Source organism: Anomaloglossus baeobatrachus, chromosome 2, assembly GCF_048569485.1.
Source record: "Anomaloglossus baeobatrachus isolate aAnoBae1 chromosome 2, aAnoBae1.hap1, whole genome shotgun sequence".
Classification (NCBI taxonomy): domain Eukaryota; kingdom Metazoa; phylum Chordata; class Amphibia; order Anura; family Aromobatidae; genus Anomaloglossus; species Anomaloglossus baeobatrachus.
In genome coordinates this window covers 178,549,721-178,564,739 of record NC_134354.1, presented here as the reverse complement: position 1 = coordinate 178,564,739, position 15,019 = coordinate 178,549,721, and positions in this window count along the sequence as shown.

The window sequence follows — 15,019 nt, the reverse complement described above, 5'->3', positions numbered from 1 at the left end:
CTCAACCTGAAAAGGTCCCACAAATTCATCTTTGATGATACCAGCCCATACCAGTACCCCACCTCCACTTTGCTGGCATCTGAGTCGGAGTGGAGCTCTCTGTCCTTTACTGATCAGCCTCTGGCCCATCCATCTGGCCCATCAAGAGTCACACTCATTTCATCAGTCCATAAAACCTTTGAAAAATCAGTCTTAAGATATTTCTTGGCCCAGTCTTGACGTTTTTATCTTGTTTCTTGTTCAAAGGTAGTCATTTTTCAGCCTTCCTTACCTTGGCCATGTCCCTGAGTATGGCACACCTTGTGCTTTTTGATACTCCAGTAACATTGTAGCTCTGAAATATGGCCAAACTGGTGGAAAATGGCATCTTGGCCGCTTCACGCTTGATTTTCCTCAATTCATGAGTAGTTATTTTGCGCCTTTTTTGCCCAACATGCTTCTTGTGACCCTGTTGGCTATTTGCCATGAAACACTTGATTGTTCGGTAATCACGCTTCAAAGGTTTGGCAATTTCAAGACTTCTGCATCCCTCTGCAAGACATCTCACAATTTTGGACTTTTCAGAGCCCGTCTTTTCTGACCCATTTTGCCAAAGGAAAGGAAGTTGCCTAACAAGTATGCACACCTTATATAGGGTGATTATGTCATTACACCACACCACTCCTCATTACACAGATGCACATCACCTGATTTACTTAATTGGTAGGTGGCTCTCAAGCCTATACAGCTTGGAGTAGGACAACATGTATAAAAAGTATCATGTGATCAAAATACCCATTTGCCTAATAATTCTGCATACAGTGTATTAGGGTATGGAGAGATATGAGAGGGCATCAAGGGGGTTGTTGTGGTATGCCTAAGAAAATGGGCATGGTAATATGTGGTCTGCAGATAGATGACACTTCCGGATTTCTGGTGTCTAAAGTTGGCACATATGTTCTCATTATTTCATTTAAACTACAATACTTATTTAAGATTTATTTTTCAGATTTTTTTTTATACTAATCTATTGCTCCATTTCCTAAAGATGATTTTTTTTGTTTTCTTTTTGTGAAAATAGTTACTTTTTTCACATAGGAGAAGCATTCATATTAATTAATTCTCATTCATAATACAGCGTAGACATTCCCCTTTAACCTGTTCTAAAATATGGGTACATAAAGGTGATTATTGCGTCCAGACGTTGCTCATTACGGACTAATTGCAATCTTTATAGTTGAGTAAACTGTACTTTTTTCTAATAACCTTTTCCATTTTATCACCTCTCCCAACAGTTATATACACAGTCATTCCAATCCTTCCAAGCACGCGTATCCCAATTAATGGTAATTAATATGTTCTAAGATGCACTAGAAGCGTGTGCATGACCACAAAACTCACACACAGGCTTATTATATAGTTAAAAGGAAACTCCTTGCCAGGAAATAAAAGAGTCATTACGGGTCATTTATAAACCACAAAATACGAGACTGTATAATATTTTTTTAGTTAGGCAAAATTGCTTATTTGTCTACCTCAAGCAAAACAATGAGCACATTCCCGGCATGCCATTATTTCTATATTGCTGCATGCCACACAATTTTAAGTTCCTAAATCCAGATACCAAGTGCTTAATTAATTTTTAGGGAATTGCAATCCCCTAATATGCTCTCATTATAAAAAATTTCTACTTCCATATCGTTCTCCTGTGCTTCCTTTTGGTGACTATAGACCGCATTTTATGGCAGCCTGGTGTCAACTGTGTCTTTTATTCTGGCATCAAGGTGGCATGAAGCTTATTAAAAATTTAACGGCCCATGTTTTAGGTTGTATTCACACGGGTCATATATGCTGCATCACATTACAAGATATGTTTATGAGATTTTCCAAAATCTCATCCACATGTTTCAAAGACAATCCACAGCTTGTCACTTTATATTGTGGATTTTCACAGCAGATTTCACCCTGTAGAATGCAAAAGGTATAATCAGCTGTAAATATGCAGCATATCAGCATCAAAATCAGCATTCTGGTATATTCCCATAGGATGAAAAAAAACCCTGTAAAAACCTCATCAATAAAGCTGCGGATTTGTCACCCATTCACATGAAAGAAAACAAATTGCCCCTGTTTCTTCAATTAGAGATCTGTCATAGATCTATTTTTACATGCAGACATCTATCCAGGCTAAATTATCGATTTAGTTTGCCTATATGCAGCGCTGATCTGAAGTTGTTCCTAAAGGGGTTCACAATCTAAATTCAAGTTAGCATGTTTTTACTGGGAGCGAAAACTGGAGAACCTAGAAGAAGGCCACGTAGCCACAGAGAGAACATTACCTAGATCATGAACTGAATAATTTCTTGCTTATGAATAGCAAAACAATATAGGACACTGGAAGAAAATCATATAGTTGTCCTCTAATGGAGGCACTGAATTGTTCTCTCAATGGCTGCAACAAAGTATGCTCTTCTTGGCTATAATTGGAGATACTATGGTTATCTTATGGGACATTATGTAAAACTACAGTTGTGGGTTCAGTGCAAATGACACTTATGTGTGGAACTGTGGCTGACTTTGTTATACGAATTCCAAATGCATGGGCAATTAGCTTCCTGACAAGACACTTGACATGACTGGAACTTCTTAAAAGAAACTTGAATTTTACTGACAATGTCTTCTAATAAGGAGGTAGACGACTTAGAACGTTCCAATTAAACAGAAACAACAATGGAACACTTTCGTGCCTGTAAACAAATCTGGCTCTACTCCAATGATGTACGATACTATTACGCTAGTGTGGCGCCCTGGACAAGCCAGGACGTCATAGGTACTGCAACAACACACCCTACACCCCGGTTAGGAACACCGAAGTCAAACATAAATCCTTGTTGCCTTCCTCCAGGGACTGATGTCCACACCAGGTGGGGCGGAGGCAGGTGGTTGGCTCCACCCACTAAGGAGTTCACAGTCCTGGAGGCGGGAAAAGGAGAGAGAAGAGTTTGAGGAGTCATAGAGTGAGGAAGTAGTAGTGGAGGAACCGACTGACCGTGTCCGGATACGTGGCCTGGGCACCTGACAGCAAGGTTGGCAGACGGTGGTGACCGTCTGCAGGAGAGGCCGATTGACGCACAACCGTGAGAACCGGGGACGGGCGGTGGCCCGCCGGTACCGAAAAGGGGAGCGAAGAGAAGGCAGCACCATCCGGCAGGGCCTACGGACCCCGACCAGGCTAGGAGTCACTGTAAAACCGGTCAAATCCGTCAGCGACGGGAACCTCCGGGGTTTCCCAGCAGTAAAGACCCGACTGAAGGCAACTGTCCAAACCGTGAGGGAGATAAAGCTACCGCCAGAGCTAGAGCTCCCAGGGCCAGAGCCTGCGGGCAAAGGAAGGGCTCCCTTAGCCAACATGCCGCTGGGGAGCGGGCTATCAGTGGGAAGCCATTGGGGCCAAGCACAAAACACCGGTGCAGGGAGAGACAGTTACCGCCAACCTACCGGGAGTGACCGCCGCAGCCGTCTGTGGGACTCGTCCATCCAGCCATTTCTTTTACAAGAGACTCCGTGTGCTTTACTGGCTGAGTAAGTACCACTGTGCCGTCTGGCACTGCGCTGCCCCGCGACCCTGCACCTGGCCAGGCCCCGCATCCCACCTTCCGACCTCCACCACCTGGCCCCGGGACCACCAAAAACCCCCTACCCACGGAGAGGAGAAAACATCTCAGCTACTCCCTGTCAACGCTCCCGAGATCCCCGTACAGAGCAGCGGTGGTGTCTCAACCTCACCACAAACTGTGGGTGGCGTCACGGACAATACCCCTACACCCAAAACCACCCCTTTCACTCACGGGCGAGGAGCGCCACTCGAGTCCCCGGGATCCGGCCCACTGCTCGAGCCAGCAACCGAGCGAGCAGCAGCAGCAGCCGGACCCGAGCAGCAGGTGAGCGGAGCGTCCCCTCCTCCGCCCGCGACAACTTGGCGTCACGAACAGGATCTTACCGCTCTGCTGTTGTTAGGGCCAGGTGGACGGGCAGACCCAGGAGGTGGATCCACTGGGCCGAACACCTTACTGAAGGCAAGGGGTCCGGTAGCCGGAGCACTACAGGTAGCAGGACAGTCCGTTCAAAAGAGTGGAGTGGAGAAGTCCCTGGGACCACGGAGTCACTGATGGTAGTCCGGGTGACGGAGCTCAGGTTCGGAGGCCGAGATGTTGTCAGGCAGATTCCGGAACCGATGGAGCGAGAGGACGGGTCACCACAGGGATCAGAGATGGTACGGACTGACGGGATGGCAGACAGTCAGCGTTCGGGGTTCGAGAATCGTCAGGACCGGATGGCGAGGCAGGAGCGGCTCTAGAAGAGAGATAGGTAAGTATACCAGCAGACGCAAGGAGACCTGACTCCTAGCTTAGGAAAACACGAAGAACAGGCCCCGCCCACTTGGACACTAAACCCCTTTATACCCTGTACCTGTGTGTTCAATATCCTGTCAGTGGACGCTGGCCCTTTAAGAGAGGGTCAATGACCGCGCGCGCGCCCTAATGCGCATGCGCGAGGCCCGGGTGCCAGAAGCCAGGGCAGGGAGCGGTGAATAGGAAGCAGGGGAGCCGGCCTGGAGCAGAGCTGCCGACGGGCACCGGGAGCGGGGACCGGGCCACCTGGGGACCGCAGGTGATGGGGGCTGCAGGCTGTGGAGCGGGGGACGCCTAACAGAGGAGCCGGGGAGCGTGGCAGGTGAGCCGGGGAGCGAGGCAGGGGAGCCGGGAAGCAGAGCAGGGGACCCGGGGAGCGTGACAGTACCCCCCCCACGCCCCCCACCCCGCAACCGGAACAGGAAGGCACGTATCAGAGGAGTACCCACATTCTCCCGGGGCTCCCAGGACCTATCCTCAGGACCATACCCTGCCCAGTCCACCAAGAAGAACTGTCAGCCCCGTACGGTTTTCATGGCCACGATATCCCTTACCGCATAGATGTCATCATCAGCAATAGGAGGAGGAGCCGAACTGGCAGCAGCGGAGAAGGGACCAAGGACAACCGGCTTGAGCAGGGAGACGTGGAAGGAGTTGGGTATCCTCATCGTGGCCGGGAGCTGCAGCTTGTAGGAGACCTCATTTATTTTGCTGAGGACTTTAAACGGCCCGATGTAGCGAGGACCCAGCTTGTATGATGGTAGCTTCAATTGGACGTACTTGGAAGCAAGCCAGACCAGATCTCCTGGACAGAAACGCGGAGGATCCAGACGCCTCTTGTCTGCGTGTCTCTTCATCCGCAGGGAAGCACGTCCAAGGGACGCCTTGACAGAGTCCCAAATTGTTGCAAAGTCACGGGCTACAGCATCAGCAGCAGGGACATCCGAGGAAGAGGATACAGGTAACGGGACGGAAGGCTGAAGTCCGTAAACGACATGGAAGGGAGAGCTGTAGGAGGACTCACTGACGTGGTGGTTATGGGAGAATTCAGCCCAAGGAAGAAGCGTGGACCAGTCGTCGTGATGGGCGTTGACGTAGTGACGTAAGAAGGAGGTCAAGATCTGATTGACTCGTTCCACTTGGCCATTCGACTGAGGATGGTAGGCTGAAGAAAAGTCCAGAGTCACTCCCAGATGTTTGCAGAGAGCCCTCCAGAAGCGGGAGGTAAACTGAATTCCTCTGTCGGACACAATGTGTGATGGAAAGCCATGCAACCGGAAGATGTGCTGTATGTAAGCGTCAGCGAGTTCCTGGGCTGAGGGCAGTCCAGCCATAGGGACGAAATGAGCCATTTTGGAGAACCGATCCACCACGACCCATATGACTGTGTGTCCGGAGGACAGGGGCAAGTCCGTAATAAAGTCCATTGCAATGTGTTGCCACGGAACGGAGGGTATAGGCAGAGGCAGAAGACGGCCATATGGCAGATGTTTGGGCGTCTTGTTCCTGGCACAAGAGGAGCAGGCTGAGACAAAAGAAGCGACGTCCGTGCGAAGGGATGGCCACCAGTAGTGACGTACAATTGTACTCCATGTTCTCTTCTGACCAGCATGGCTGGCTGTTTTCGAGGCATGGCCCCAGTGCAACACTTTTTGCCTGTCAGTCTCAGAGACATAGGTCTTCCCAGGCGGTATCTGGGCCAGGGTGACAGGGGCCACCGGAATGATTTTACTAGGGCAGATGATGGGCTGGGATGTCTCCTCCTCCTGCTCCATGGGCATGAATGACCTGGACAAGGCATCTGCGCGTACATTCTTGTCCGCGGGTCGGAAATGGAGCTGGAAATCGAACCTGGCAAAGAACAAGGACCACCTGGCTTGCCGTGGGTTCAGTCGCTGAGCGGACCGCAGGTATTCCAGGTTCTTGTGGTCCGTGTAAATGATCACGGGGTACACTGCTCCCTCCAGAAGGTAGCGCCATTCCTCCAGAGCCAGTTTGACTGCCAATAGCTCTCGGTCACCGATGGTGTAGTTGCGTTCAGGCGCTGAGAAGCTCTTGGAGAAGAAACCGCAAGTTACCATCTTCCCAGAGGAGGACTTCTGCATGAGCACTGCTCCGGCTCCCGAGGAGGAGGCATCCACCTCCAAGGTGAACTGTCGGTTTAACTCCGGACGGTGGAGCACAGGGGAGGAAGCAAATGCCCGCTTCAGGGAGCCAAACGCGGCGTCGGCCGCAGGTGACCAGTCCTTTGGATTAGCCCCCTTCTTGGTCAAGGCGGAGAGAGGTGCAGTCAGAGCAGAGAAGTGAGGGATGAACTGACGGTAATAGTTTGCGAATCCCAGAAAGCATTGGATTGCCTTCAGTCCAGAAGGAGGGGGCCAGTTGAGAATGGAAGTGACCTTCTCCGGGTCCATCTGCAGGCCGGTATCGGAGATTACGTAACCCAGGAAGGGAAGAGAAGACTGCTCGAAGACACACTTCTCGTACTTGGCGTACAGACGATTCTCCCTCAGTCTTTGTAGTAACAGCTGCACGTTCTCTCTGTGGGTCTGGAGGTCCGGAGAAAAGACCAGGATATCATCAAGATACACCAACACACAGACGTAGAGAAGGTCCCGGAACACGTCGTTCACCAATTCCTGAAAGACTGCTGGTGCGTTACACAGGCCGAAGGGCATCACACAGTATTCATAGTGCCCATCGCGAGTATTGAACGCGGTCTTCCATTCGTCCCCAGAGCGGATGCGGACCAGGTTGTAGGCACCCCGAAGATCCAACTTGGTGAACACACGAGCTCCTCTAAGCCGATCAAACAATTCGGGGATGAGCGGCAGAGGGTATTTATTTTTCACGGTGATTAGGTTCAATCCCCGGTAGTCAATGCATGGGCGTAGGTCGCCCTCTTTCTTCTTAACGAAGAAGAAGCCTGCTCCAGCAGGAGAGGAGGATCTCCGAATAAATCCCCTTGCCAGGTTCTCTGTGATGTAGGTAGATATGGCCCTTGTTTCGGCAGGAGACAGTGGATATATCCGTCCTCGAGGTGGTGTAGTTCCCGGGAGCAGGTCGATGTCACAATCGTAAGGACGATGTGGCGGCAGTACCTCTGACTCCTTTTTATCAAAGACGTCCGCGAAGGACCAATAGGCCGAAGGCAGTCCCGGTAGGGACTCTGGAACCGGAGGTCGTCGGATGGGTTGTATAGTCTTCAGGCAGTTCTCGTGGCAAGAGGATCCCCATCGGGTGATTTCACCAGTACCCCAGCTGACTGACGGTTCGTGTGTCCGTAACCAGGGGAGTCCCAGCAGGATTTGATGAGACATGTGTGGGAGGACGTAGAGAGCAATGGTCTCGGTGTGCAGGGCACCGATACGTAGTTCCACCGGCTTGGTGATCCACGAGATGGTGTCAGAGAGGGGTCTCCCATCTACTGAGGCAATCACGAGGGGTTTGTCGAGTGGAGTAACAGGCACCTGGTACTTGTCCACCGTGGCCTGCTGGATGAAATTGCCTGCTGCCCCAGAATCGAGGTACGCCTCGGCCGTGAACCGCGTCTCTCCCGTTGTCACTTGAACAGTCCACGTAACCGGGTCTGAGAGAGTCCCAGCACCTAGGGTGGCCTCTCCTACCAACCCTAGGCTTTGGAGTTTCCCGGCCTCTCTGGACAGGAGCGTAGAAGGTGTGTACCCTCTCCGCAGTAGAAGCAGAGACCCTTGGCGAGCCGTTCTGCTCGGCGTTGTTCGGACTGCCGCAAACGGTCGATCTGCATGGGCTCGTGGACGGAGACACCAGACGACGTTGACTGAAGTACGGCGGGCTTCTGCGGAGGAGAGGAATGCCGTATCGGACGTCTCTCATGGCACACCTCTTTGGATCGTTCCTGAAAGCGAAGATCCACTCGAGTCGCTAGGGCAATCAGGGCATCCAGGGTGGACGGCACGTCACGACCAGCCAGCTCATCTTTAATTCGACCCGAGAGTCCTTCCCAGAAGGCGGCGGTTAGAGCCTCATTGTTCCACCCGAGTTCCGAAGCCAAGGTGCGAAAACGGATGGCATATTGGCCCACCGTCAGAGTCCCCTGACGTAGCCAGAGGAGAGATGAGGCAGACGCGGAGGCGCGTCCGGGCTCGTCAAAGGTGCCATGGAATGCCTGCAGGAATTCCTGGATGTTGGTGGTCACCGGATCCTCCTTCTCCCACAAGGGGTTCATCCAGGCCAGTGCCTCTCCCTCCAGATGGGACATCATGAACGCGACCTTGGCTTGGTCGGAGGCAAACAAGTGCGGCAGTAGCTTGAAATGGAGAGAGCATTGATTGATGAATCCCCTGCAGGTCTTGGGATCTCCGGCGTACCGGGGTGGTGAGGCCAAACGAAGACTGGAGGCATCCGAGGAGGCTGCCACGGGAGCAGTGGCCATGGATTGTACAGTGGAAACCCGAGATGCCGAGGATGTGGCCGCTGCTTGTAGCGCGTTCAGGCAGGTATCCACAGAAGTCATGAAGTTCAGCATGCGGGTCTGGGTCTCACGCTGGCGTGTGAGTTCCTGCTGCAAGGCCGCTAGTGCTTCGGCGGGATCCGGGGCCTGTTCTTACTGTTAGGGCCAGGTGGACGGGCAGACCCAGGAGGTGGATCCACTGGGCCGAACACCTTACTGACGGCAAGGGGTCCGGTAGCCGGAGCACTACAGGTAGCAGGACAGTTCGTTCAAAAGAGTGGAGTGGAGAAGTCCCTGGGACCACGGAGTCACTGATGGTAGTCCGGGTGACGGAGCTCAGGTTCGGAGGCCGAGATGTTGTCAGGCAGATTCCGGAACCGATGGAGCGAGAGGACGGGTCACCACAGGGATCAGAGATGGTACGGACTGACGGGATGGCAGACAGTCAGCGTTCGGGGTTCGAGAATCGTCAGGACCGGATGGCGAGGCAGGAGCGGCTCTAGAAGAGAGATAGGTAAGTATACCAGCAGACGCAAGGAGACCTGACTCCTAGCTTAGGAAAACACGAAGAACAGGCCCCGCCCACTTGGACACTAAACCCTTTTATACCCTGTACCTGTGTGTTCAATATCCTGTCAGTGGACGCTGGCCCTTTAAGAGAGGGTCAATGACCGCGCGCGCGCCCTAATGCGCATGCGCGAGGCCCGGGTGCCAGAAGCCAGGGCAGGGAGCGGTGAATAGGAAGCAGGGGAGCCGGCCTGGAGCAGAGCTGCCGACGGGCGCCGGGAGCGGGGACCGGGCCGCCTGGGGACCGCAGGTGATGGGGGCTGGAGGCTGTGGAGCGGGGGACGCCTAACAGAGGAGCCGGGGAGCGTGGCAGGTGAGCCGGGGAGCGAGGCAGGGGAGCCGGGAAGCAGAGCAGGGGACCCGGGGAGCGTGACAGCTGTCTGGTAGAGGTGCACCTTGTGTCCCGCCGAAAATTTTTGGAAGCCACCATATTGGGCGCGAAAAGTCCCTGCTCGAGCGTCTTCCCGAGCAGTGGAGGCGCGAAGGACGAAGCTCCGCCCCTGAAGAGGAGGTGCCGGAAAGACACCAAGGGGGGACGGATGGCGTCTGGCTGCATGCAGACCCTGGCTCCTGGAAAGAACTCCTGCCAACATGTCCTTCCTGCCTGACCACGCAGCGGCCCCAGAGTTGGTGCCCGGAACAGCGGCATGGATCAGAGCCCGCGTGGCTGGGGTCTCCCGCCATTACCAGGACCAGATATGTCGGTTGATGGAGCGGTGGACCGTGGAGGTGGAGGAACTCGCCGCGGTCGCACGAGTGTACAGAATGGAGGGTGTGATGGAAGAACGTGTGAATAACCCACGCCCCTACATCCCGGAGGGACCGGCCACTGCGGCTTAGGGGGCCCGGTTTGCCCCTGACCCCCATACTGCCTCCATCTTCCCTACTTGCACACCCCGCCCCTGCTGGTCCATCTCACTTGCGGCCCTTTGTAACGGCATAAAAAGGAGCGGTGAGCCCGGAGACTGCGGCAGCTGGCGGCAACCCGCCTGGCGCAGGCACAGATGATAGCGACTCCGGGCCTGACACCGAACCTGTCTCGGAGGACGAGGGGGTCATGGCCGTGTGTGGCATGGAGGCCACTTACATCCCAAGGATCGGGAATAATGAATATCGGGCGGCCCTTCCCCGTCGCGCCTGCTATGCGCTGGAGGGGCTAGTGCCCGTGTTTCTCCACCCGGGACCGGGTGAAGAAGATGAAAGCGATCAGTGATGGCAGCGGTCCCCCACCGCAAGTGTCCCCGTTGGGACCCCCAGCACCGTTATGATGTTCCAGTATGTTGTTAAATGTTTGAATGATAAGATTGAATCAACCGAAGCAGTTTATCAGATTGACACCGTGATTGAACCGGCCGTTGCCGGCAACTAGTCCCTGTAGGGACTTTCTGCAACCGTTGCGTAGGGAACTTCTTACGGACAAGCCAGAGAACTTGCAGGGCAACCACAAACTTAGTGGAGTGTAAATAAATTGTTGGCTTAATACCGTAACCGCTTCCGGAGAGGCTGGTTTGGGAGGATGGGCCTGGAGGAAATGGATGGACCAGGCCCGCCACTACCGTAACCGGTGGCAATCCTCCGGGGGTCAGGGGTCCCCCATGGACGTGGGTCCCCTGAAAGAGACCGTACCCGCTCGGGCAATTTGCTTCTGGACTGGGGCAAGGGGTGCTGCCCACTTCTTAGGGGCAGCATCAGGGCCAGGTTGTTTGGGCGGGGGGAGAGCGGACGTCGTTACCGTTTAATAAAAGACAACCGTTTAATAACGTTAAAAGTACAGTGCCTCCCGTTATGGGAAGTTTATAAAAAATGCTTATGTTTTATATGTGTTTTACCATTTTCTATTTTTCTAGTTGTGAAAATAAAACCTGTGATGGACGAGCAGCCCGCGGACGGTCTGCGTTTTACCAAGGGGGAATGTGGCGCCCTGGACAAGCCAGGACGTCACAGGTACTGCAACAACAAACTCTACACCCCGGTTAGGAACACCGAAGTCAAACACAAATCCTTGTTGCCTTCCTCCAGGGACTGATGTCCACACCAGGTGGGGCGGAACCAGGCGGTTGGATCCACTCACTGAGGAGTTCACAGTCCTGGAGGCAGGAAAAGGAGAGAGAAGAGTTTGAGGAGTCGTAGAGTGAGGAAGTAGTAGTGGAGGAACCGACTGACCGTGTCCGGGTACGTGGCCCGGGCACCTGACAGCAAGGTTGGCAGACGGTGGTGACCGTCTGCAGGAGAGGCCGATTGACGCACAACCGTGAGGACGTGGGGATGGGCAGTGGCCCGCCGGTACCGAACCGGGGAGCGAAGAGAAGCCAGCACCATCCGGCAGGGCCTACGGACCCCGACCAGGCTAGGAGTCGCTGTAAAACCGGTCAAATCCGTCAGCGACGGGAACCTCCGGGGTTTCCCAGCAGTAAAGACCCGACTGAAGGCAACCGTCCAAACCGTGAGGGAGATAAAGCTACCGCCAGAGCTAGAGCTCCCAGGGCCAGAGCCTGCGGGCAAAGGAAGGGCTCCCTTAGCCAACATACCGCTGGGGAGCGGGCTATCAGTGGGAAGCCATTGGGGCCAAGCACAAAACACCGGTGCAGGGAGAGACAGTTACCGCCAACCTACCGGGAGTGACCGCCGCAGCCGTCTGTGGGACTTGTCCATCCAGCCGTTTGTTTTACAAGAGACTCCGTGTGCTTTACTGGCTGAGTAAGTACCACCGTGCCGTCTGGCACTGCGATGCCCCGCGACCCTGCACCTGGCCAGGCCCCGCATCCCACCTTCCGACCTCCACCACCGGGCCCGGGGACCACCAAAAAACCCCTACCCACGGAGGGGAGAAAACATCTCAGCTGCTCCCTGTCAACGCTCCCGGGATCCCCGTACAGAGCAGCGGTGGTGTCCCAACCTCACCACAAACCATGGGTGGCGTCACGGACAATACCCCTTCCTTCCAAAACCACCCCTTTCACTCACGGGCGAGGAGCGCCATTCGAGTCCCCGGGATCCGGCCCACCGCTCGAGCCACCGACCGAGCGAGCAGCAGCAGCAGCCGGACCCGAGCAGTGGGTGAGCGCAGCGTCCCCTCCTCCGCCTGCGACACTAGGTATGGGGAAGTACCAAGCGAACGGCAAAAGGGAAGAGAAACTCTGTGTCTTGGGAAGGGGGAGATGGTGACCCCTGACCAAACCTACAGCTAGCATCTAGCTTTCCTCACCACCCTAGATAAGTTTCACACCTATGCACCGAGCCGGATACCTGACCCTGGCTGACCCTGAAATAAGCCCTAGGTAGGGAATGGATGGGATGAGCGCTTAGTCAAAGCCACTAAGCTCTAAAGAAGACACAGGGATAACACACAGGGGAAAGTAAACAAATAACTTATATCCAGATGACTCAGGGAGAAAAACTGCAACAACAAAGTTACTTCAGGTGAATTCAAGCTGACTGCTTGCACTGAAGACTTGTTTAGGGTATTAGACCTATCACCAGAACCAAGTAACGGGGAGTGAGAGTATTTAAACACACAAAGGGAAGTGCTGATGCTTAAAAGCTGAAACGGTGAGTAAATCTGTAGGGTCCTAAACAGAAAGGGATAAACCCAAGCAGGGAAAAAGGGTATGTCAGAGAGCAGCTTGTTTAGCCAAACGCTGAAACCTTTTCCAGCTGGAAACTACAGGACTTTGTCAAGCATGACACACCCGTGAAGAGATGCTCCATTTTGAACCAAGACTTGTACCTTTATTTTTGCCACAATTGTCACACATTCTACTCTTCACTTACTTTTACAGCTATACGATGGACACGCTCAGCTATATAAGCCTGTGCTTGATATTTCCAATAAGTCAACTTGTCACAAGCCACTTTGTCTGGCAGGGTCCAGAGAAACCCCGACACCCTTTAAACCTAAATTTTTGATCTGGTCTTACAACTGGGTCTTGTGGATAGCTATCACAGAAGGCTGCCATCTGGATGTGCGAACTAGAAACAGGAATATTCGCCAAAAAGGGTCAAAGCCAAGAAGTACAAACAAAATCAGGAGCCAAGCAGGTAGTCAGAATTCTAGCCGTGGTCAGTGCACGGGAAAAACAAAACACACAATAATCAAGTTAGAGCCAAGGCAAAGATCCAAGTGCTAACTACACACACTAACAAAAATAACTGGCAGCTAGTGTGAGTCTGCTGGGGTTTATAAAGAAGGAAGCCCCACCCAAGGCTCCCAGAGGAGAGATAATTACCTATCTGCTCACTGCAGCAAAAAACAAGAGAATAACAAAGCGGAAATTATCCAGCATTAACCGTAGTGTTATTGTGGCACCCCCTAGCGACCAGGGCAGGGGTTGCAGCAGAATGTTCAGATACGAATGTAACACTGTCATAGTCACTTGTGTCCTATCATGGCTTCTGCTCTTTAGGTTCTGGACTTGTTATATTGCTGTTCAATTTGATGCTGTCTTATGCCTGCTTTACACGCTTCAATAAATCTTTCAATCCGTCGTCGGGGTCAAGTTGTAAGTGACGCACATCCTGCATCGTTCGTGACGTATTTGCGTGTGACACCTACGTGCAATCAAGATTGAACGAAAATACGGTGATCGCATACACGTCGTTTATTCCTCATACATTGGACGTTTTGTTGTATGAACCTAGTCAATTGAAACGTGTGACATCCCTCATACGATTTTGATGTCTGAGGCTATGTGCGCAGGTGTGCGCTCTGCACCGCAGCTTAAAAAAGGTCCGCTTCAGAGCGCAGCTGAAAAGCTGCGTTCTGAAGCACCTCACAATGTCTGTCATTCACTAATCTCTTTCAGTCCGTCACTATCTCTGTCCCTCTCTCTCTGTCCATGTCAGTCTATCCCCCTCTCTCATATACTCACCGATCCCCGGCCCGGCTCTGCACGGCATTCACACTGCTCCGGCGGCTTTTACTGTTTTGAAAAAGCCGGCCGCCCATTAAACAATCTCGTATTCCCTGCTTTCCCCGCCCACCGGCGCCTATGATTGGTTACAGTGAGACACGCCCCCACACTGAGTGACAGGTGTCACACTGCACCCAATCACAGCAGCCGGTGGGCGTGTCTATACTGTGCAGTGAAATAAATAATTAAATAATTAAAAAAAACGGTGTGCGGTTCCCCCCCAATTTTAAAACCAGCCAGATAAAGCCATACGGCTGAAGGCTGGTATTCTCAGGATGGGGAGCTCCACGTTATGGGGAGCCCCCCAGCCTAACAATATCAGCCAACAGCCGCCCAGAATTGCCGCATACATTAGATGCGACAGTTCTGGGACTGTACCCGGCTCTTCCCGATTTGCCCTGGTGCGTTGGCAAATCGGGGTAATAAGGAGTTATTGGCAGCCCATAGCTGCCAATAACTCCTAGATTAATCATGTCAGGCGTCTATGAGACACCCTCCATGATTAATCTGTAAATTACAGTAAATAAACACACACACACCCGAAAAATCCTTTATTAGAAATAAAAAACACAAACATATACCCTGGTTAACCACTTTAATCAGCCCCAAAAAGCCCTCCATGTCCGGCGTACTCCAGGATGGTCCAGCGTCGCATCCAGCGCTGCTGCATGGAGGTGACCGGAGCTGCAGCAGACACAGCCGCTCCTGTCACCTCCATG